General features: G+C 56.6%; 1 protein-coding gene and 1 pseudogene across 5 annotated transcripts in view; both read left to right on the top strand.

Moving 5' to 3' along the window:
• ASAP2 (ArfGAP with SH3 domain, ankyrin repeat and PH domain 2) overlaps window positions 1-24,050 on the top strand; it is a 122,079-nt gene that overhangs the window by 1,619 nt on the left and 96,410 nt on the right. The gene's annotated exons all lie outside the window — the stretch shown is intronic.
• LOC119259572 (TBC1 domain family member 7-like) lies at window positions 8,548-11,650 on the top strand (annotated as a pseudogene).

The raw sequence follows: 24,050 nt of genomic DNA, 5'->3' as shown, positions 1-24,050 counted from the left end.
AGTCCTGGGCCGGCCGCTCCTTTCCAGAGAGCTTGAGTCGCCCCCATTCCCCAACTTGTTCCAGCTCTGGTTGCGCGAACAAGCAATGCCCAGGTATCTCGGCTCTCAATAAGCCTCTACTTTCTCCTGGAAACAAGACTGGAGAGCAGGGCTGGTGACATAAAACTACTCATTTGGCTGAAACTCAGCACACAAAATGGCAGTTTCCATTGCAGCCAGCGAGCGCCGGCTCCGCGGCCCGAGGGTGCTGCTCTGACCGGCACGCCCGGGCTGGACTGTCCGCAGCTCCTCCGTCCCCATCTGCGCTCAGCCCATCCTGTTGTGGCCACACCTCACCCCTGCCTTGCCCGAGGAACCTGAGACTGGGAAAGGTTTGTTTTGTTTACTCAAGGTGACAGAGCCATTAAGTGGAAGAGCTGGAATTTGAACTTGAGTCCAGCTGTTTTCAGAAACTGCCGCTTTCTGTTTCTTCTGACAATGCTGAAGGCTCCCACCGCCGCTGTCAGCCAGCCCTGGGTGCAAGTTCATTCTCCCACTTGCTAGTGGTGTGAACTTGGGGGCGGGGGTGGGCTAACATTTTTTCCTTTTCATTGGTTTTAAAGTCTGGCTAACAATGCCTGTCTGCTTCAGAGGGCCGGCCTAGGCTTCCGACATGACCCACAGCTCTGGGCCTGGCAGACAGGCTTTAAAGATGCTGCCTGCTGCACGGGCCATCCTAAGTTCATCATGCACAGAAGGGCAGGGTTGGGGGGGGGGTGTTGGGCTGAGGATGGGGATTACCTGGGGGAGAGGGGAGTCGAGGAAGCGGGTGAAGCATGAACCCACACTCCCCTTTTAACCCTTGTCATGTCAGAGCAGGTGAATGTAAAACTGTTTAAAGCACTGACTTGCTGACCGTTTTCTCTGGGTGAGTTATTTTGGACACTGGTGCTGCAACTGTTGTCCGTCCTGTGTTTTTGGAAGCATTGGGGAAAATAAGTAGATGTGAAGTCTGAGAAGTGAGCTGCCGGGTATTTCAGTTTCAGTTTCATTGAGTCTCTGGGCCCTCAGAGATATTCTCAAACAGGGGAAGACCGTGTGCACACTTGGCATATTCTTGTGTATCATTAGACTCCCCCCTTCAGAGCCACGTCCAGCCGGCCTTGCTTATTTGGCTGTGTTAGATATGGGGTTTTAAAAATAAATTGGATGTTGACTCTAAGTATTAAATTTTAATCTGCTTCCTTCCGGGGCCATAATTCTCTACTCTGTTGTCCTTGGTTACCTTGGAAATCTCGTTGCTGTCACAGCACCAGGCTCTCACTGCGGGGTGCAGTGAGCATCTGGGCGCGCCGACTCCCAGGGGCCCTGCTGTCCTTGGGGCCAGGCGCCCCTCCCCGCAGTGACAGTGGGAACCAGGCCTGCCAGCCTTGCAGGCAAGAATGTGATTCTGAATCTCGGCGCTTGTGACTTCTCCGCGCAGCAGCTCCTCGAGTCCCAGATGGCAGATTTCAGTTGTCAGGCATCAGTTGTCAGGCATCACCTCCTGGCCCGGTGCCTTCACGCAGTGGGGCGCGCCCGTGTGGGTCACGCTCGGCCACCTTTGCCTCCTGGTTCTGAAGTCTGGATCTGTGTGTTTGGGGACTTGAGTCATCCAGGGAGGGAACGATCTTGAGTGATTCCTCCCCCATTCAGTTTCTCCCCTAGTGATTCAAGGAACGGATGCTGGCCCTAGAGGCGCCGGCCCTCCCTCGTGGGCAGCGCGGCTGTGCGTCCCGGCCGTGGCCTGCTGGGTGGAATTTGTTCTCCTTTGGAAGAGCCGGCAGCTTAGTGGGGCAGACAGAAAACCTATAAACAGGCCAGTGCAACAAGATGCGGCGGGGACTTTGGCCCCTGGATTGCCCAGACTCCTGCATGCCCAGGGATGGGCACGGTCAGGAGCGCCTGGGGCTGTGGCTGGGAGGGCCTGGTATGATCGCGCGGGCTTGAGTCCGGGGAGTCAGATCTGTGGTCCCCCAGCTTCAGTCACTAAGGCCTCTCAGCATGGCCTTGCTAGCTGCCTCCCTGCCTTAGGCAAATATGGGTCCACCCCTGCGGTGGCGGCCAGCGAGTCCTCCGGTCACGTTCACCCAGCACCCTTCACAGGGCTGCTCAGGGCAAGAGTTTGGCTTCGTACACTCATGGAAGGCGCTGATGCCTTCCTAGACACGCGCGGCCTCCGTCGTGTGTAATATGAAAGGTGAACATTTGCTTCCTCAGCAGAGCCGTCCGCATCGCAAGTGGCCACACGTGTGCTGGCCAGTGAGCACGTGGTCCTTGTTGCAGAGTTATGTGGACAGTGCGCCTTCAATCCCTGCACCTCCCAGAGGGCCCCCGGCCCGCTGCCTGGCTCCAGGGAGCTGCGGGAGCCGAGCCCCACCCGAGAACAACGAGTCCAAGCCCACACTCGGGCCTTCCCTGGAAGCTTTCGGCACATTAACGCTGGGGAAGCTCTGGCCCGGCCAGGAACCCTGGCTGTGCCTTAGCATCACTGGGGCGGGGGTGGAGCAGAGACGCCTGGCCCCACTCCCTGGGGGCCAGGGAAGTTCAGACTTAATTGGCTGGGGTGGGCCTGCAGTGTTGGCACTTTTGAAGGTGATGTCAGGTAGCGGTGAGTGCCGTGAAGAAGAGCTTGGCAGAATACAGGCCTTGGAGGGGGCGATCAGGCGAGGCCCCTCTGGAGAGGTGTTGTCAAGCAGAGCTGGGCTGGACTGGAGAGGCACCGGCCTCTGGAGAGACGAGGGGTGGAGAGAAGGCAGAGAGGAGAGGCGTGGGCAGGACGGCATCACCCAAGGCCTTGCCGGTCTTGGTGGGCGATTTGGATTTTGTGCCTATGCGACGGGAAGCTGTTGGGGAGCTTTGAACAGGGAATCGTTTGATCAGATTCACATTTTAAAAATTCCTCCGTGGTGGTTCCTGGGAGAATAGACTCACGGTGCTTGAGCAGAAAGAGGCAGGCAGGTCAGGGATGGGGGTCTGTGGCCGTCGGAGGGTTTGGGCCAAGTGGCAGCTGTGGGGGTGATGAGAGGTCAGGGGGAGGTGATGCCTGGGTAGAGGAAGGTGACGGCCGTTCTCTGCTGTTTCCAGGCCGACCACAGCTGGTGACACTTCTTGGCCGTGTTGGCGCCTGATGCTGGCCCGACCTCAGCCCCCGAGCTCTCCTCTCTGCCTGCCGAGAGGCGTTGCACTCTGCAGCCTTGCTCGCGCTTCTCCCCGTCACGCGGCCCGGAGAGCAGCTTGCAGGCCCTTCCCGGATCTCTGTGCCATGGGGGGTGTCAGCTCCGGTGCTGAGTGACCCTTCACCCACCAGCGCCGGGCTGTGATGCCCCGTCGTGGTGATGGTGGTTTTCTCAAGGACTCTGGTGTGTGTTGATCCTTAAGTCCTTAAGTTACGTGGGGGGGCGCCCCAGGCCGGGGCTGCAGGGGTGGGGCGGGGCGGGCCGCGGTTGAAGCACACATGCGTGTATTTTATGCTCTTGACCTTGTCTGTGCCGTGGGCCCCCTGATACTCTGGTGACGGCAGAGGCTCGCTTCAGAGGTCATAATGCAAAAACTGAAATACACAGCATCTCACAGGGGCCCACAGATATAGAAACAGTTGAAAAATCGGCATCCTTGACGTGTGCGTCTTTGCTAAAGCTTCGATATCGAGATTCTGGAGTGACTTTGGTAGATGTCCTCACGTGGCAGCGCTGCCGGTGGTGCGACCTTGCCAGCTGTCTCCAGCCTCGCCCAACTCTGCAGACGCCTTTTATTGGTGCCACTCGTGCTGCCGGTGTGCGCCGTTTTACATTCGCGATCAAGGACAAATGCTAGTTTTCCATGAGGGACAATGAAAGGCAGGTGTAATTCTGCTTTCCTGTCCAAATTGAGGGCACCCCGGAATTCAGGCTGAGAATGGCAGGCTCGATGGCAAGCTTCTCGCGCGAGCGGTACCCACGCCGGTCAGGAGGCTTCCTCCTGGGGATGTGGTCATCGTCGTGAGTTGGTCTCGGGGTCTAGGCAAGAAGGGCTCCGCTCTGCGGGGGGAGCTTTTGGGGGGCACCCGCCACTGGTGGTGGTTTGACCGCTGTGGGGTGCGCTGCACGGTTCTAGCTAAGGGCTCGGGGGTCCCTGGGTTGGTCCATCTGCTCACACATGCCCCGTGTTCGGCAGAACTTACGTGGCGTCTCAAGTCCTGGGTGCGGGTCCTTTCTGCCGGCCAGCTCTGCCGCCCTTCCAGGCCCTGTTCTTCTGGCACATCCTCCACTGTCTGGCGCTCCAGGGAGTCACCCCGGGTCCCTGCCTCTGGGGTTAAGGGAGACTGCAGGCTGCGTGGCTTTCAGTGGGTTATGTGCGCCAGCAGGCGCAGAGCAGGACTCCATGATCCGGGCAGGCGGGTAAAGGAGAGTCCCTGAGCCCTCGGTGGCTTTTGCAGACTTTTATTGAGCTTTTTACATCATTTGTAGCGCGGCCCCAGGCACCCGGCAGGCAGGGGGCGGGGGACCGCGAGGCTTCACTCTTTCTGGCCTCTCTCTGCTCTCTCTGCTTCTGCTGCCAGAGCTGTTGCTTCTACTACTGGCGCCCCCGTGACGCCGCCTTATAAGCCCAGTCTCTCAGCCCAGGTGCGCCCACCTGTGCATGCCCACACCCCACCCCAGGGGCCGCCATCAGGCGTGCCTTCAGGACCGCAGGGGTCCGTCATCAGTGCTACTGGTGGGAGGGCGGAAAAGCCTGGCAATTTCATTTACCTACAGTTACAAGTCTGGAGAGAGGCTGAGGATGCGGGGTGTGCTGGGGTATCCAAGGCATGGCCTGCCTGTCACTGCCCCGCACCAGAGGCCCCTCACGCCCCCTGTCTTACTAGCATCTGCTGGGTGCTTACTGGGCGCCAGCTTGCTTCAAGGCCTTTACATACACGGACTATTAACTTGTTTCATTATTACAATCACCCTGTAAGGTCCAGAGGACCTGAGACACTTCACCAAGATCACAGAGCGGGGAAAGGTGGGGCCTGGATTTGAACTCAAGCATTTGGCCGCCAGAATCTGCTCTTTCCACCCACATGTGGAATAGAGAGCACAGAGCCAAGGAGCAGGCAAGCTGACCAAAGTGTACCCTAGAAACAGGTCTACGAATTGCAGATCCTGGGGGGGAGGGTAGAACAAAAGGGGGGCCTGGTGAACTGTGGAGGAGACTCGGGGTGCTCCGGGGTGGGCGAGTTGTCGTGACATATGCATCTGAAGAGGCATGAGCCTGTCTCCTAAATCGCGTACAGCGCTGTAAGCCAGGGTTACACCGATAACAAATAAAAGATAATTTTTTTTTTTAAAGCATCTGCTTTGTCCAGCCTGGGCTGGTGTCCTTGGGGGCCCTGGGAGCCGCGTGGCCAGTCCCCACTGCTTGTTTCAGAGGGTTTGTCTGTGGCATTTCTGGAGGGGCTGCCCCCGGAGGCCCGTGCTGCCGCTGCCGCTGCTTGGTGCAAGGTGGTCGTTGCTGCAGGTTGAGAGTTGCTGGCCGTCCCCCTGGCTGCTAAGAGAATGCGTGGTCACCTGGACTGAGCCATCGGACACGAGCCTGGGGGTGCTCACATCACCGGTGTTTATTAAATGACTTTAACTGCCATGCCGTGAGTTAAAAGGACAGACCGACCCCTTTCAAGGGACACTGTCACCGCAGGTTGTGGACCCGGGCATCACACAGCCCGGGGGGAGCCCCGTAGTTGTCGGCTGTGTCAGCAAGTCTGTGTCTGGAGAGGTAGCTGCTGAGGGGTGACTGGCAGGTGGCGGGTCTAGGACTCAGCTCTGCTGTCAGAGAGGGCACCTGGGAGGCGCAGAAAGAAGGGGGCCTGGCAAGTCCTTCCCCGCGTCTAATCCGGGAGGCCCCGGCCTGTGACTAACCAGCTCTTGGACGTGGGCAGGAGCCTCACGGGTCCAGCCTCACTGGCCTCGTTTGTAAGTGGAGAGTTGGGTGAGATGAACCGCGGGGACTTTGCAGCCCTGACACCTGTCTGCACCTGCCGCACAGCTCGCCTGCCTCTGGCCGCACATGACCTTTTCAGCGTCTCCTGCACTTTCTCTTCGTCTTGCGTGTTCCTAGTTATTCCTTTCGGGTCCCCTTTAAAAGTCCCCTGTGTGCTTGGCCCCGGGACCGGACCCTGCAGGTGTGTGGCTGGTTTAGGAGAGAGACGGGCTGGGTCGGCGGCCTCCTCTCTCACCTTGCCCCGATCCCGCAGTCTTCGCTCCCGATTATATCTGTTGTGCTTTGCCTCAGGGGAAAGGCAGGTTGTGTTCGTGGTCACAGGGTTTTGCCATCATTAAATAATTTGGACGGTTGAACTTCGCATAAACACTGAACTTTCTTTTATTTACGTTCCAGTGGCATGTCCCTGGGCGTGGGGGAGCCAATCTTCTGCCCCTTGGGAGATGCGCTGTCGTCTCTAACTGTGGGGTGGGCTGTGTTTCTGTGGTGGAGTGGAAAAATGGAAAACTATTCTGCTTCTCATTCTGTCTCCGCTTTGCTGTTTGACCTTGAAGGGGTCATTGCCTTGCAGCCTGGCCTCCAGTGAGGGGCTGTCGGACGGGTTGATCTCTGATTTCCCTGCCTAGCCTGAAGACCCCGGGATTCTTTGCGTCGCCGATATTGAGAATAAAAGTCAGCAAGGAATGGCCAATTTGTTGTCCTGAAAGAAAGTCTAGATTCTCAGTTACAGCTTTAAGTTCATTTTTCTTTTCTTTAAGAAAATCTTCCTGTGGGTTCTTGAGACACTTATTTTGTGATGATGCTGCTCTTTAAAAAATTGAGATGCCATACCCGTACTGCAGAACCCACCCTTTCGAAGTGTCTAATTCATAGAATTTTTTTAGTATAACCCTCAAGTTGGGCAACCCTCATCCAGTGTCCAAATTCCAGAACATTTTCATCACCTTAAAAAGAAACCCATACAAATTATGAGTAATGCTGTTGTGAATATTCTTTTTTTAAAAAAGATTTACTTTTATTTATTTATGCATACAAGAGCTGGGGTACAGGCCAGGGGTGGGCGGGGGTGAGAGGATTCACCAGAGACAGAGTGGGGAACAGAACAGGTAGATTGACTGAAATCCACTGCTGAGGGGAGCAGCGGGGAGACAGGAGAGGTCTGCTGCACCCTGTGGGTCAGCAACCTGGCCAGGGATCGAACTCAGGCCACAGTGGCTGGCGATAGCACGATAGCGCTGTGACTGTAACCCCTGCGCCACCAGGGAGGCCCTGCGGTGAATATTCTTGTATGTGGGTTTGTGTAAGATGGACATATGCTTTCCACGGTTTATACCAAGGAGCAGAATTGCTGGCAGGTGGTGTTCTGGTTAACTTTCTGACGAAGTACTGGATTGTTGTCCACAGAGGTGGTGCCACTTTGCATCCCCAGCAGCAAGGGGTGGGGTTCCACTTTGTCCATGTCTTTGTCCACACTGGCTGGCTGTCCTGAGTTTAGCCGTCCAGTGGGTGTGAAGAGGGAGCCTGTGGACTTGGTGTGTGTTGCCCTGGTGGGCGGTTGATGCCTTCATGCGCATCATGTGTGTCTTCTTTGGAGAAATCCTTTGCTTGTTTAGACATTGGATTATTTGTCTTTTTATTGTTGAAACGCAAGAGTACTTCACATATTTTAGAAACTAGATTCACACACACACAAGCATCTATATATATAAAATCTACGAAGATTTTCTTCTGCTGTTGGGTCATCACCCACTTGATGGTGTCCTTGGAAGTACAGAAGGTTTTACTTTTTATAGTCTCAAACATCTGTTTTTCCTTTCATTGGTTGTACTTTTGGTGTCGTAGCTGAGACCAACGTAAATCACAAAGATCTGCACCTGTATTTTCTTCTACGGGTATAGTTTTAGTTGCTGCGCTGAAATCTTTCATTTTTAATTAGTTTCATATATGATGTGAGGGAGGGAGTCCCTCTTCATTCTTTTGCCTGTGAATATTCACTTATTCCAACACCATTTGTTGAAAGGACTAGTTTCATGGAATTATCTTGGCACCCTTTTTGCAAATCAATTGCTTTTTGATGTATGGGTTTATTTCTGGACCCAAGATTCTGTTCCGTGATCTTTATGCTGGTAGCATGAAGTTTTGGTGATAGCAGGTTTGTGGCAATTTTTGAAATGAGAAAGTGGGAGTCCTCCAATTCTATTCTTTTCCAAGATTATTTTGCTATTCTATGAATTGTTGTATGAACTTGTTGATTTCTCTAAAAATATCACCTGGGACATTGATGGGGATTGCACTGACTCTGTAATCAGCGTGGGGGAGTGTAGACATCTTAATAACTCACCGTAACATCTTCCAATCTGTGAATTTAGGGTTTTTTTCTACTTATTTAGATCTTTAATTTTTTTTTTTTTATTTTTGTGAGTTTCCAGTGTACAAGTGTTGTACCTCATGTTAAATATATTTCTAAGTATTTTATTCTTTTTGATTCCATTACAAATGGAATTGTTTATTTGATTTCTGGCTTGCTCACTCCTAGTGTATAGAAAGAAATGAAATTAATTTTTATATATCAATCTTAGTGTAATCCTGCAATCAGCTTTAGTAGTGTGTGTATGGCTCGGGCCCTGGGGGGCCCTCACGGCGTCTGACTGCCCCCCGGCCGGCCAGCGCCCGGGCTTTTTCTGCTGCCTCCCTCGGACCACTTAGTCTCAACCTCCATGTTGTTTCCAGTACTAGAGAATGCAACATGACTGAGGATTCTCAGAGGAACTTTGGTTCAGTTTATTATGAGAAAGTGGGGTTTCGTGGAGTTGAAGAAAAGAAATCATTAGAAATCTTCCTAAAAGATGATCGTCTGGATATTGAGAAACTCTGTATTTTTAGTCAGATTCCCTCTCCCGTCCATGTACTGTGCGTAGGTATGGAAGGTGCTTCTAGGGATCCTACCTCCACATCATGAGTCCCGTGCCCAGGTGATGATGTACCGTAAGGAGCAGCACTCTGATGTCCTTCGCGCCCTGAATGCTGTTCGCTTTGTCAGCGATGCCACACCTCAGGTTGAAGTCTATCTCCGCAAGTATCAGCTGGAATCTGGGAAGTTGCCTTGAAGTCCCTCCTCTCCACTGGAGACAGAAGATGAAGTATTTCTTGCCATTGCAAAAGCCATGGAAGAGATGGTGGAAGATAGCGTTGACGGTTACTGGATCATCCGATGCTTTGTCAACCAATTAAATAACAAGTACCGGGAAGCTTTACCCCAACTGCCAAAGGTGTTTGAACAATACTTGAATTTGGAAGATAGCAGATTGCTGAGTCATCTGAAGACGTGTTCTGCACTGTCCAAGCTTCCCTCTGATCTCTGGTTTAAGAGGTGCTTTGCTGGATGCTTGCCTGAATCCAGTTTACAAAGAGTTTGGGATAAAGTTGTAAGTGGATCCTGTAAGATTCTAGTTTTTGTAGCTGTGGAAATTTTATTAACCTTTAAGATAAAAGTAATGGCACTGAACAGTGCAGAGAAGATAACAAAGTTTCTGGACAATGTTCCCCAAGACAGTGCAGATGCGATTGTGAGCAAGGCTATTGACTTACAGCACAAACACTGTGGGGCTCCAGTACATTCATCCTGAACATACCTGATGGTTGTGGTCAGTCAGAGGCCTGCCCTGAGCATTTTGTTTGTGGAACATATTCTAAACTGGTTGAAAATAGGGTTCTTGCTTTGGTGCTCAAAGTGTCTATTTTTTATTGCCAGTAAAATTATTGAATTAAAAAAAATAGTGTGTGTGTGTGCACACGTGCGTGTGTGTGCGAGCTTTAGGATTTTATAGAATCATATGTTCTGCACATAGAAGTAGTTGTATTTCTTCCTCAGCAATCCAGGAGCCTTTTATTTCTTTTTGTTGCCTAATCAGTTTTTACTCCTCTTTAAATGCCCAACAGGTCTCACAAAATATGGCCCCAATAACCCGATGCAGTGACTGACTCTGGTATTAAGACAGTTTTACAAGGACAGCTGAGATTCCTTGTATTCATTTGTCTTGTTTGTTCTCTGAGAAAATGGGAATATTTGCCTGCTTAGTCTTCAGCTGCACAGTAAGCTAGCGGGAACATCACTTGCGCTGGGAAAGTGTTTCTGCAAACATTGGCCTCGTTCAGTCCGGGTGTGAGGTTGTCACCTGGGAGGTTCCGTCCAGAGCCAGGCCAGGCCTGCCCGCTGTAGCCTGAACCAGGGGCCCTCAGGGCCGTCACTGTCACTGTTTGTGTGGCTCTCTGCTCGCTTCTTTCCAGAATCATCACCTTGATTTGTTCATCGTGACCACTCACTTCTTGACAGAAGGTAACATGGTGATTCCAGGTTTTCTTCTCACCTTGTAAATTCTCTTGTTTGTTTTTCTTTCCTGGCAGGTGGGGATGAGGTGTGTTTACAGCTCAGGCTGTTGGGCTGTCAGAACCTGTAGCTTTTGTTTGCCCTGCCGGTCGCTTGCCAGGTCTCCAGTTTTTGATTTGGTAGGGAGGCTGGTTGGGTGTTTGCCAGCAGGGAGAGAGCTCAGTCTCCGTGAGCCAAACTCGGCGGCTCTCGCCTGCATCCATCTTCCTCCCTTCCCACCCTCCTCACTCCTGCTGTCGTCATTTCCTGGGGGACCGGGTTGCCTTTGCTGCAGTCTGGGCCATGGTGTCCAGCGTGACAATTCTCGTCCCCCCACCTTCTCTCTTCCCTGCACCGCTGGGTGTGTTCACAGACCCTGGCCCTGTTTACTCCTCCGCCCGAGGAGTCTCGGGAGGGAAGGTTGCATTTGGGATTTCTCAAGTCACGCTGGGGAGAAGACGTCAAAAGTCGGCTCCTCTGATTCTCTCTTTAAAAGTGATGTTTGGTCTTGGACGGCAGCGCTGGCGTTTTGAATCCTGCCATCCTCTTTACTGTCAGAGCGAAGTACAGGCGGTCTGAGCGATCTCAGGACAGTGTTGCTTTCGTCACAGCAAATCTGAAATCTCTTACGGCCTCCTAGGAGATTTTGCTCTTTGAATTTATGAACCTGCACGGTCCCTCCAGGGTCTGTGCACGAAGCCTGACCAGTCTCCGCCTGGTTCCGGCTCCAGACACCTCCAGCCGCCACGGGTTCTGACGCTTGGTTAGATTTTGGGTTGACTGAGGGAGGGTTCCAGAACTTGATGTTGTTTTTCCAAATGAAAATGTGCTATTGAATAATTAAAGCACAGGAGCGGTGGGGGAGGAGAGTTAGACCCGCTCACGAGTGGGGTCCACCACCTGCTCCGGGACTCTCTGGGCCCCCCGAGGGTCTCACTGCACCGCAGCGGAGCGCGTCGAAGCAGAGTAGAAGCCTTGCAGACGCCCCTGGCATTGAAGCGGCTTCACAAAGCGGTGGCAAGTCGGTTCTGAGGAATCGGTGCCCTCTGCCGTGGCACCCAGGGTGCTCCCCGCCTCCAGGCAGGAGTGTTGCCGTGAAGGGGTTCTGAGCTCTGCTGTGTGATTTGGCCGAGCTTTAGCTGACTGAGAGATGAGCTGACACGGAGCCGCGCCTCCCTTCACTGGGCTGGGCCCAGGGAGTTAGTGGGGCTGGGGCTGGGCCCTGCGCCGGGCCCAGTGGAGCAGAGGTCTGCCCTGCCCATGGCCCTGCCTTGTCCCTGGCCCTGCCTTCATCCCATGGCCCTGCCCTGTCCCTCGGCCCTGCCCCACCCCATGGGTCCTGTCCTGTCTCTGGCCCTGCCCATCCCATGGCCCTGCCCTGTCCGGGGGCCTGCCCGGCTGCAGGACGCAGGGCACATGAGGGGGAAGAGAGTGTGCGGTCTCCTCTCTGACCTCAGCTTATGCCAGCACTTCCTTTTTGGGGTGAGGGCTCTTTCCCACATTTTCAGTCATTAGTTTTCTCCTTGGACTCTGCCCCAGGCAGAGTATGTTGCGGGGGTGGGGGGGTGGGGTTGCTTAGACTCCCCAGGGCCCAGCAGGAGCCCAGCTCCTGGTCCTCAGCAGGGTCCTTGATCCGAGGGGTTGTTCACCTCTCACTCCCTAAGGCTCGCCCTGTGCTTAGAAAGAGATCTGCTTTGACTTGAGAAACCCGCATTGCGGTGTCATCCTTGGAAACAGCTGGAGAACAAAGTCTTCTGAAGAATGGCCCGACCCTGCTCTCCAGGGCATCCCAGGCGTGTCTGACCTCTCTGTCCAGCCTTCCCCAGCATCGCCGTCCGTCCGACTGCTGGCCCCTCTGGTTCTAAAAGCAGCTCCTCCCTGCCCACCGTCCTTCCATCCTCGGGACAGACCTGGGAGGTCTCGCGCCCGAAGCATGGGGTGTCCTGATGTTACAGGGCAGAGTGGGGGGCACCCCAGACCCTGCAAACCTGCCTGATCTAAATAGGTTCTGCCACCCGCTGCATCAACACTAAAACATGAGACTTATAATGAAAGGGAACTTTAATACAGTTAGTAAGCAATGCAGAAAAGGCAAAGAATATAGTTTTAAAATCAAGCACCCAAAGTGACCCGTCCCCTCGTGGGTAAAAGTCCATCCAAATGGGATAGGCCCAGAGCAAGGCCCCAAAGCCTGTCCCAAGTCTAAAGCACCTTCCAGTGGGGACCCACAGAAAAGGGTCAGAAACAACCAGACAAGGCTGGAAGGAAAAGAGCAAAATCAAGACAAAAACCGCCATGGTCACCTCCCCACGGGTCTCACCCACATCTGTGTCACCCCGACCACGACCAAAAGGCAAGCGCAGCTTCTTCACGTGTCTCTTGGCTCCATGGGCCTCCTCCAGGTCTCCTGGCTCCATCCTGCTTCCTTCCTTCCCAGTCTCCTCTGCAGCTTCTTCTCTTCTCTTTAGCTTCACCCTCCTTTGGTGGGGCAGGAAACCTGGAACCTCTCCTTTTCCTGGGGACCCCCCGTTACACTGAGACTGTGGTCAATGCAGCTGGGGGTGCTCCCGTGGGTGCCGTGGCCTCCGTGGACCAGGAGCCTCACCCTAGGAGGAGGAGGCAGCCGGAGCGGCCCTGTGGACGTTGGGACTGTGCCCACTGGGTTTAGGGCGCTGAGTTGTTGCTGTTTGGTCAGGGAGAGTTTGGCAAACCGCACCCCACAACCTGGCTTTGTCTGCAAAAATATGTCAGCTGAAAGTGGCGTCCATAGTTTCAAAAGAAATCTGATGACTCTGCAGCAGAGGCCAGGGCTCAGTGGGCAAAGCCCAGCGCGTGTGCCCTCTGACCCCTCGTGGGCCCTCCCTGCCCTGGCCAGAGCACTCAGCTCTAGGTGGGGAGCGTCTCCCTCACACTGGGGCAGAATATGTGGGTGCAGAGATGATACTGTTGCTCAGCTGAGGTCCACGGGCCCCTGAGTTCACCTCCTTGTTCCCACCCCAGGTGTGCCAAGGGGCATCTGAGGCTTGCGGTGGGGTGAGATGAGCAGCATAGGGGCCAGGGGTGAGAGGTCACCAGGGAGAAGGACCCCGGTGAGGAGCCCAGTAGGGAGAAGTGGGCTTAGGCCCTAGTCTGGGCCTTGGGCACACGCGGGAGGGGCCCCAGCAGAGGGACGAGGGCTGCTCCCTGTTGGGCGTCCCCTGGGGGGGGTTGTGCTGGGTGGTCCAGACTCTGTCGCTTCACTAAACACCTGCAGAGCCTGCTCTGTGGCCTGGACTCTGGAGATCCTGCCTCAGGGGCGCCCGTGGGCCAGATGGGAGGAAAAACGGTGTTTCTACCAGTGAGAGGGTGAGGGAAGCTTCTGGACGGGGGCAGCGGATAAGCCCCTTTGGCCAGGGGTCCTTCGTGTGTGTGTACCTCAGCCCCACTGCCCTGACTGCCGGGGGCTGGAAGTCCTGTGTTTGGTCTCTGGCTCAGGCCATGTGCGCCGAGTGTGACGCTGTGTAGAGTGACGTCCGCTGACAGCTCTGGCTGCAGTCTTGCTGCTGCCTTTAAGGAACTTACCTTTTGAAAGTGAAAGATGAGCCATTTACCAACAGCCTGTTTCTTTTATATGAAGTGTGTGACACACCCGTGTGCAGGCGTGTGGTCACCTCGTGTGCACAGTGGTCACCCCATGTGCAGGGAGGCAGGGTCAGCTCCCCCGGCCATGTGGAGCTCAGCTCTGGTCAGCCTGCTGCACGCTGACCTCTCTCCTCCAGACGCCTCTTGGAGTCAAGATCTTGATCTGACCGTGTCCACCTGACTTCGAGGCCCCTTTGGGCTTGGCCCTCTGTCCCGGGCTGGGCCAGCCCGCTGGGCGCTCAGCTCAGGGAGTGGCTGGAGGAAGCGGTGCTAAAGCTGTCCAGTGCTGAACCCTGGCCTCTGCCAGCAGGTCGTCCTGCTGTCCCGGAGGGGTCATCCTGGGTCACTGCTCTCTGCAGACTGGAATGTTGGTCCCAGAGCTGCCTCGGGGTGGGAGGGAAGACTCAGGGGGAAGCTGGAGAAAGCCCGTGCCAGCCACTAAAATGCCCACCGTCAGCAAAGCCTGCCTGCACTCTGCTTCCCAGCCTTAGTCTCCCCTGCTCTCCCTCCAGCCCTGCCCTGGGCGTGAGAACTGCCTGCTGGTCAGGAGAGAATGCAGGCGGCACTCTGCCGGGAGCAGCTCCTGCACACACCCTGGGCCAGGGTCATGTCGTTGTCCACCCAGCCCAGCCTGCAGGGGAGGGGGCTGGTGCACACCCAGCCAGGCCGCTCAGTCTGCTGCCTGCAGACGAGTTTGTGCCAGGGGCCGACCCGGCAGCTCCTGCCGCAGCCCCACTGTACCTGTGTCTGTGTGTCGCCGGTGGCCTCCATCAGCCCCAGGGCACCCCAGCCAGGCTTGACCCTTCAGCGTCACTATAAAGGCCACACTGACTGAAGGGTGGGGCTCGGGGCAGGCCCCCTGTGCCCGCGGTGCCCAGCACGGAGGTCCCTCCTTAGTGCCGAGTGACTCATCTCTTCGGAGACAAATGCACCATTCCGCTGCGGGCCTGCTTCCTGCGTTTGTGTTCTCGTTTCCTGACTCCCAACTGCAGACTCCTGAGAGCAGGAGCTCCCCACCCCCCAGCCCCAATTTTTCTCAATAATAAGTTGGCATTTTTATTTCTATTTGACTATTTCCAAAATGCTGCTTGGGTGGGACGGGTCTCGTGCATGTTTTACAGCCGAGGAAACAGCCTCCTGCGTTTGAATGTTGAACGGGGATTGCGGCTCTTGTGCAGGAAGCTCTTTCTGTTACCTAGAACCGCCGAGCGCTGCGAGCCTCTCAGGGCACGTTTATGGCGCTAGACGGGGTGGGGGTGGGGGTGGGGCTGGCGCTGGGCCACGGGCCTCTGCAGATTCCGCGTGCATCAAAACTTCCGAAATTGCAAGTGTTGTACGTGCGTTGTTGGTTGCCCTTTTTAGAGATGACTGGAGAGGACAGATAATTTAGAAATATTTGCACATGACGTCAGAAGAGAGCGAATAGTCCCCGTTACTATTAATACTGGTGGTATCAGCTGTTCCGGGAAAAGGCATCTACTGCTTGCTCATAATAAGCAGGTAACAGCAGCGGGATCAGGGCGGCCCAGACCGGGGCGCGCGTGTCGGTGTAGGTAGAATGTACACGTGCTGGTTCGAGGAGCTCCTGAGTCTTAGCGGAGGCCGGGTTGGCCGTGTCTGGGAATGGGAGGCACCTTTTGACGTTGGCGAACTCATCCGTTTCGAACGTTTACCCTTGGAATCAAACATCCTTCTGCGAGGATCCTGTCTTTCTTCAGTGTTAAAAATATGTTTGCTCTGTCACGTCTGTTACGTTGCCGATTTCCCTTCAGCAAGTCCCCCCACCTTCTCTTTGTTCATCCTGAGGAGGGAGGAGGGGTTTTTAGCTGCTTGCTAAGTGGGGCCCGGTCTTCGAGGCTATAATCCCTTTCCCCGTTTTTCACCATTTTCCTCGTTCCTTTGGGTTGCTGTGGTTTGCCGTTGGATTTGGGGTGTCTGGGGAAGAGGCGGTGGGGCAGCTGCAGGAAAATCGAGCCTCTTGGCTGAGAGCTGGCGGAATTCACCAGGGGGCCCGGGGGTGTCTTTGTGTCCGGCTGTCACACCGGCAGCAGAACGAGGGTGTCCTTGGACATTGAAGTTGTCAGACTCCCAAGGGGCAGCAGAATGTGGCCAGGTGCCGGCCTGCCCAAATGCAAACGACTTCTATTGATACCTAATGCATGTAAATTTATGCTGCTGGGTTGACAGACTTGAGGCTGGATAACCAAAAGCTTAGTTTTATCTCCTTGAGCTTCTGTGACACTTCCAGCAGCTCCAGAGTCCCTCGAGAGGCTCCCGCCCCAGAGGTGGAAGGTTCTCATCTTCGGGCGGGGCCACTGCCCGGCCCCTGCTAGAGACCTGGGCTGCCCCTCCCTGTGGAGATGCCTGGACTGAGGGCAGGGAGGGGGGCAGGTGGGCAGCAGGATAGGGATGAGACTCGACAGAGAAGGAGCGTCTTAGTACACGTGTGGGGAACGAGAGGAAGGACTTTGGAAGGAAGTTACCATGGTTGGGGTGCACGTGCGGAGGAGCCCCCGAGTCTTGGCATTGCGTCCATTTTCTCTGCTTTACAGTTGCTCTGGGGAGTTGGGCAGATGTGGCCAAGTGGCAATGGCAGGGGTGATCATTGACCCCCGTAATCCCAGTTCTGGTGCCTTCATCCCCTGAACCCATTGGGTCGCCACTGACCCCTCTGCCGATTAACCAGCCTGAGCACCCGGATCCAGGCCCCGCTGAGCTGGGCCCTAGGGCAGCCCTGGCCACGCTGCTTGTCTGGAGAGGAGGGTGCTGGTGGCTCCTGTGGGGGCCTGAGCCTTTGGGGAGCTGCAGCACAGGCGGGGGCCGGCGGCCTGGTGCACAGAATACCACTGGAGCGCGTGACAGGATAAATGATGAAGGGCGAGCGTTGTCAGTGGGGGAGGACCCAGCATAAGGCAGACTCGACAGGACCAGGAAGCGGGTCCTGGAGGCCGTGCCCACCCTGGTCACCTCTAGCCTGGGGGGTGGCTTGGGGCTCTCTGTGGGCCTGGGTGGCTCCCATCTCCCTGGCTCTGGCAGTTGTCTGGGGGGCTGGGATGGAAACCAGCGCGCGCGGTGAAGAGGGGCCCGGCCTTCCTGCGAGGAGAGGGTGTTGGTTGAGAACAGCTTAATGATTCTGCACGCGGAGATGGCTGCGTTTGCGCCTGCACCGTCACGCGGAGTGTCCGCCCCTCCGCGGGCCCTGGGGCGCCTGCTAGCCTGGAGAGAGTGCCCAGCTTTCTAGGACTCCAGTCTCCCAGCGTAAACAGACGCGTAAACAAGCGAACGTCTGGTCAGGGCGGCGAGGCAGAGGCTGTTGCTACGGCAACGCCAGTCTCTCAGAACAACCTGCAGCATGAACAGGCTTGCTGCCGGGGTGGGGGGACCCAGCGGGCCAGGATGGGGACTTGAGGGCTCTTGCCTGCAGAAGTTATAGGCAGACGTGGGCTCTTGCTCTGGAAGCAGCAAGAAAAACCCACGCTGGCTCCCCAGAGGGCAGCCTCCGGCCAGATTGGGGAAGTTGTGTCTGGGAGGCACACCTCGGGGAGGGCAGCCAGGAGGGTCGCTTCTACACCCAGACCTGGGTTCTGCCCGGAACCCAGATTCCAAATACAGTCCTGCGTCCCCCGCACTCAGGACAGGATGTTTCTTGTCTCCCATCCAGGTGGGGTGTAAGGGCTGGTGTCAGGAAAGCAGGGGAGGTCTCCCCAGTTTGAGGGACGGGGGTCAGCGGTCACAGAAGGCGCCAGGGCCCGGGAGGGCTCCCTGAGAACAGTGAGAAGATGGTGGCAGCGCCCGGTCAGCGCCAGGCTGTGCTGTGAGCCGGGCAGGGGTCTGGCAGGGCCCGGCCCTGGGTGTGTGAGGGCGGCCCTGGGCCTTTTCCACGTGGGACAGGATGGCTCAGTGTCAGCCTCCTGACAGCCGGAAACCTGCCCTCTCCTGGGGGGCACTGACTGCCCTGGCGGCCTGCCTGTGGTTATGTGGGCCACTTTCCCTGCCTCTTCCTTCCCTTTTCTTCTCAACCAGTCTGAGCAAGGATTTCCTCTGCCCCCTCCCGCCAGCGGGATGGACGGCCAGGCCTTTCTGCCTGTGGAAGGGACAGGGACAAGGGCTTGTCACCCCCGGGGAGCAGGGGCCGTTCTCTTGACGCCTGCTGGGGCTCTCAGGCTCTGTGTCGGGTCCTGTGTCCTGCCTCCCCCCACGCGCTCTCCCCGGACCACGGTGCAGAGGGCCCTGCTCCGGGGTGGCCATGAAGTCACGTCTCACGCTAAGCCCGGTTTTCTCGGCATCTGGTGTGGTGGTGATGGCCGGCTCCGTCCAGACTTGGGTTTGGGTCACGGCAGCTCTGCCACCTGCTCAGCAGGAGCCAGTCAGTGGCTGTCACTGCTGTGGACAGGCGCCTTCCTCTGGAGGCCAGCGCGGCCCCTGCCCCTGTCGAGAGCCCTGGCCCCTGCCTGCCCCGCCCCGGCAGCACCACCCCTGCTCCTCCAGCTCCTGCTGACTGTGAGTCAGTGCCCCCCTCAGTTGCTTACCTCTGACCTTGACCTCACCCTTCTCTACAGCTCCCAGCATCACCCAGAGGCCCCTGTCCCCCCCCCCATCAGAGTGACCTTCCTGAAACAAAGACTTGACCTTCAACTTGGGAGTGAAAGTCTCACAGGGGCTCCCCTTGTATTTTGGCTCATGACCAGACTCTGGCCCCGAAGCCCTCAGTAGGGGCCCTGTCTGCCTGTTGCCATCAGCTCCCCCCACACGCCCGCTCCCGCCTCTTCCTGCTGTGCGAGTCGCCCCTCCTGGCCCTCAGGGTCATCGGCCTGGCTCTTTCTGGCGCCCCCTTTGACGGCGACCTGGGGCTGAGAGACCTGGCTCCTTTGTTTGGGGCCTTTGTTTGGGGTCCGCACTCAGGAAACGCTGGAAGTAATGTTGCTGCCTGGTGTGGTTCTTGGCGGGAGAGGCCCTTGTCTTCTGCGCCAGACCCCGCCTCCTCCGCCCGGCCATCTCCTCTCCCCCGTGATCCCCTCCAGTCCCTCACCTCCGCAGACGTCGCCCTCTCAAGGGCCTGCATGCCCCCTTTGAACAGCCCCCCAAACCTCTCTTCACCCCCACAGGTTTTACCGCCTCCTGACCTGGGACGTGACTTATTAGCATTTTCATTCCCCCTCACCCCTGTGCGCTCACAAGCTTCACGACCAGGGCCTCGGGCAGGGAGTTTTTAACTATTAGTTAATGGTGCCTGCCACAGAACACACGTTTGTTGAATGAATAAAGCTGGTGGCAGGTGCAGGTACAGGTGCGGCTGTGGCGGCAGGAGGGGGGCACGGTGTGGAGGTGTGGGGTGGCGGCCTGGCTCCTGGTTCTCTGGCCTTTGGGAAGACTTGATTCCCAGGAGCAGCGTTTGAAAAGTTGAGTTAGGGCAAGTGCAAGCCCCTAGAAACGAGGGCATGTGTGGGTGACTCCGTTCTGAGCTGCGGCCCTGGGCCAAGGGACGCGAGGTTGCCTGTCCCCCGAGGAAGGGACGGGGCTGTCCAGCGGCTCCTCTGGCGCAGCGGCCTGGGCCTTACCTGCAGGGCTCTGAGCAGGGGCTGCTGCAGAGTGTGGGGAGCCCTGCCAGGGGCTGCTGCTGTTTCTTCTCAGTGGGGCAGAGTCGTTCAGGTGGAGATCCAGAGAGGCCGCTCGGAGCCGACTGAGGCGAGGGCTGAGCCCCAGGCCGCGGGGAGGCTGGCGCGGTGTCGAGACCCTGAAGCGTCCGTGCGTCCATCCCTGGAGGAGACAGGGAGGCCCCCGCCCGGCCAGCCTGTCTTCCGTCTGTGGTATTATCCTGTGGGAATCGGTTTCTTTGTTAGTGTTAAGGCCTCCAGAACAACAGCTGGGACTGGACTCCGGGTTACAGGCTCCCCGAGGGGAGGCCTTTGTGTTTTCCTCCTTTTCTTCTGCGGGTCCTGCTCGTTCTGCAGTGTGTGTCGTCGCCCTTCAGGGACAGCTTTTTATAGTCTTCAACTTCCACTCTGTGGGCAGCAGCTCCAAAACTTGTGCAGGGACCTGGTGCCCGTCGGCCAGAGGGGCACCTGTGCCAGCCTGAGCTACCCCTTACCCCGCTGTGAGCTTTCGGCTGCTCCAAAGCCACCTGGACACAGATACCGGTTAACACCTGCGTGCACACGGGGGCTGCCCCGCTGGCTTGTTTCATTTAACAGACATAGGCGCTTGCTGCCGCGGGCACGGAGGGCCCCAGCCCCGTGGGCAGGGAGCATTGTCAGGAGGGGAGGCCGGGATGCAGAGAGGCAGACCTGCCAGTGTCCCGGCCGGCAGCAGTGGGCATGGGGTCGGCACGAGAGTTCAAGGACAAACCCCAAGTGGGACCCTTGGCCCATGCTAGTGGGCGGGGCTGCTCCTCGGTCCAGTGCAGGGAAGGAGGTGGGAACGAGGTAGTGCGGGCACGGTGTCCTCCCTGAGTGCCGGCCCAGGGTCCTGACCCCACCTGCGAAGTAGGCAGTGCCCCGCTTGATGGATCCAGCAGGTGCTCTCATTGCTTCAGAAGCCCCCGCTTGACTACAGTGAGTTGCTAAAGAAGGGTTTGCTGGGGGTCCAGGGGGAGTGGGGGTTTTAAGGGCTGGGCCCCTAGGGGCCAGGCCACAGAGCCCACTTCCGGCTTGTGAGTGCCTAATTAGCTCCGCATATTGTCTTTCTGTTCTCTCCTTTAGACATTTTCTCCCACACCTTCCTTCCAGGGCTCGCTAGAAATACCCTCGCACATGACTCACCGACTGGACACTTCCTGTTTGGGGAAGTGTCGAGAGGAATTTCGAGTGGTGTGCAGGGTGCCCGAATGATGAATGGTGCAGGTGGGAGACGGCTCTGCTTTGGGGCTTCCCCCAGGGAGACCCAGGCCCCACCCTCCTGTGTGGTGTCTCGTGGCCTTGACCTGGGGTCCACCAGCTGGACTATCCCCGGTCGCATGGCAGGCAGGGGTCTGTGTGTGCTTACAGAAGGGAGGGGCGGTGGAATTAATCTGGTTAGAGATGGGACCTGGGTTTGAACCTGGCTGAGTTGGGTGACCCTTTGAACCAAGAGGCTGGGCGCGTGCATGCCCATGCGGTGGTGATGAGTGGAGCCAGGCCCTGACACCTCTGTGGTCCCAGCCTCGGGCGGCCATGCCTCTCGGCGGGCGGCACGGGTGTGGCATCTGGGGCCTCTCCTTTGGATGCTCAGATTTGCTGTGACTCACTGTGATTCAGTTTTTATTAGCGGCCTGGCTCATTCTTACAGAGGCCGGATGTTTTAAATCATCAGTGGGGCTCCCTTTGCACGGCCCCAGGCCCTTGGCAGGCCGATTGGAAAGCTCCAGACACTCGGGAGTGAGAGGATAGTAAAACAGGATCAGGAGCACCCGAGCCTCCATGCCCCGATCTGGGGAGACGGGAAGGTGCAAGAACTGGGGTGCCCACGGTGGGGTACGGGTTTCACACAGTGGAGAGCATCGAGGACATTTCAAGAGAAAATCAGGCTGTTTGTCTGACACTCAGAGTGGGGTAGGGGAGACCCAGAGAACGTTGGTGGAAGAGGCAGGGGTGCCGGGCCGGGGGTTGGGGGTCGGGGCTGAGCTTCCAGCAGAGCTGCCCGGCCTGGAACTTTTGGCAAAGTCCAGAGATGGGTTTGATGGGCACAGCTGGGCACAGGCTTGTATCCAGTGGGTGGAGACCAGGGATGCTGTTACCCACCCTCCCATGCCAGGACACCCCCAGGGCTCCAGGAAAGTTGTCCAGCACAGAGAGCCATGGGGGACCCCGGGGCAGCCCCGTACCTGTGTGCTGTTGGGCCGACTCCCCTGCGGGAGGTGGGGGACTCTGGGTGATGCTCAGTTTCTTTTGAAGCTGCATAGAATGAACATGACTTAGAGGTTTCCATAAGCTGCGGCTCATGGGTAATCAGGCGCCACAAGGTAGCGGCCTGACTTCAGCCTCCGATACATTAGGTCAGTGAGAGCTTCAAAGAGTTGCCCCGAAACACTGAGCTGCTGGGACACCCGACGTGTTCGCGACTTCTCAGTGTTAATGTTTGCTGTGTTGAGGCCAAGTCTTCTCTGGGGGGTGTTTGGTTCCTTTTACGTTACAAAGATGAATAAAATTAGGGCTGCCTTAGTGCTGACACAGGGATCTGGAATTTAATTTACCTTGACAATTACCTGTATTTAAAATATCTTAATTCAGTAGCTATAAAAGTGGGAAGGCTTTCCGTTAGAGAGCTGAAGGGAAATTTAAAGATTGCTAGAAAAAAAAAGCAGGCTGTTACCCCATTATTGACTATTGTGAGCTTGTGGTTGTGTAAGGTGGTGGTTTTGTGTGTGTGTTTATGTAGTTGGTTGTGTGTATAGGTGTGTGTGAAGGTGTGTGTGTGTGTGTGGTAGTTGTGTATGTGTGTGAAGGTGGTTTTGTGTATACGTAGGAGGTTGTGTGTGTAGGCTGTGTGTTTGTATGTAGGAGGTTGTGTGAAGGTGTGTGTGTCATTAGTTGTATGTTTGTAGGTGTGTGTGTGTGGGTGTGAGAGAGAGAGAGAGAGAGAAACACAGGAAGCATTCTACTCTTTTTTCAATGCCCTGCCTTTAACATTTAGAATCACACTTTATTTCCAAACCAGAAGAAAAAAATCCTTTTTCCTTTCTCCTTTCCTTGTCAGATAAAAAGTATTTGTTTTCTTCTGAGGGTGTGTTGACTTCTGCTTTATTTCTTAACAAAGCTGAGCCTGGCGCTGAAGCTCTGGACGTGGCCCTGCTTGTGGCGGGAGTCGGGGTGAGGGGGGTCAGCAGGCCCCTCTGAGGCCGGCCGCGGGGCAGGCAGCGGCCAGGGAAGGGCTTGGTCTGAGGTCTGCGCCTGGGCAGGCACCAGGAGCCAGGGTGGACGGGCCACTTGGGGAAACAGGACCCGCGCCCTGGGACCTCACGCCTGTGGGGGCTGAGGAAGGGGTGGGAACCCAGGAAACACCCAGGTTTCTGGCTTGAGTGCGTGGGAGCTCGAAGAAAGAGGGAACCCCGTGGCGGTCACTGCTGCTCTGACTTTGGCTTTTCAGAGTGAAAATGGAGACGTTCTAACAGCCGCCCAAGGCCGGAGGCTGAGTGGCGCGTTGAGACCTTCTCACTCGCTGTGAACTGCAGGAAAGAACCGCACTTGCTGCCTTTGGCAAGAGGGACAGAGGCTGCCGCTTCCTTTCTGAAACTTGGGACGCACGTTGGGTCCGTCAGCCAGAGAGGGACAGGCTGGTCCTGAGCGGCAGGACAGGCCCTCAGGATGCTGCCTTGATTTGGCACCTGACATCTGCCAGCTTGGGCGCTGACCTTCCAGTTGCTGCCCACAGTGTCCTGGGCACGGCCCCCGCCGCAGCCCCTCTCCTCACACAGGGAGGCCCGGAGGGCGTGGGTCCGTCCCACCCCTTGTGCAGCTGTTTCATCCCTGGGTTACTTAAAACGTCCTCCTCAAGGGCCTTTTCTGATTTCTAAGTCTCCCTTGAGGAGGGGAAACCACAGCTTGAAGGTTTTCAGACGTCAGCCCACCGTTGTGTTTGCAAGGGGAGGAGAGGCGGCGGGCTGCAGCCGGGAGGCCTGGCCGAGTGCCGTCCAGCTCTGCTCAGCTCTGTGGCGGTGTGATTTACACAGAACAAGGCTGCCGCCCTCAGAAACCTAACTTGATGAGCTCTGACTGCCACGAAGTCACCACCACGGTTACGATAGTTGACACTTCTCTCTAAAGCAGCTCCCGGTGGTTCCTCGTCTCTCTCCGCGCGTCCTCGGCACCCTCTGTGAACGCCGCCTCTTCCCCCTTCCTCCCTCTGTGCCTCTCGCCTCTTGCTCTGGCCTGGGTGCACGCCACAGGCTCGCTCTGCAGGCTGAGAGGTGGGCGGGACCCCGGGCCTCCCCACCAGGTTCCCTGAGCTCCCTGCAGCCCCCCCCCCCCCCCGCGCCTCGCCCTTCCCCAGGGTTTCTTCTGCTCTAGTCTGCCGAGCGTTTCCGTCATGAATGGGAGTTTAATTTTGTCAGATGCTTTTTCTTGCAGTGGCCATATGGTTTTCCTTTTTTAGCCTGTGAATGTGGTGAGGA

This window comes from Talpa occidentalis, unplaced genomic scaffold (genome assembly GCF_014898055.3).
Source record: "Talpa occidentalis isolate TD23 unplaced genomic scaffold, MPIMG_talOcc4v2.1 talOcc4.5, whole genome shotgun sequence".
Taxonomy (NCBI): Eukaryota; Metazoa; Chordata; class Mammalia; order Eulipotyphla; family Talpidae; genus Talpa; species Talpa occidentalis.
Note: the sequence above shows the minus strand (reverse complement) of the source record. Positions and strands in the feature narration are given on the sequence as shown.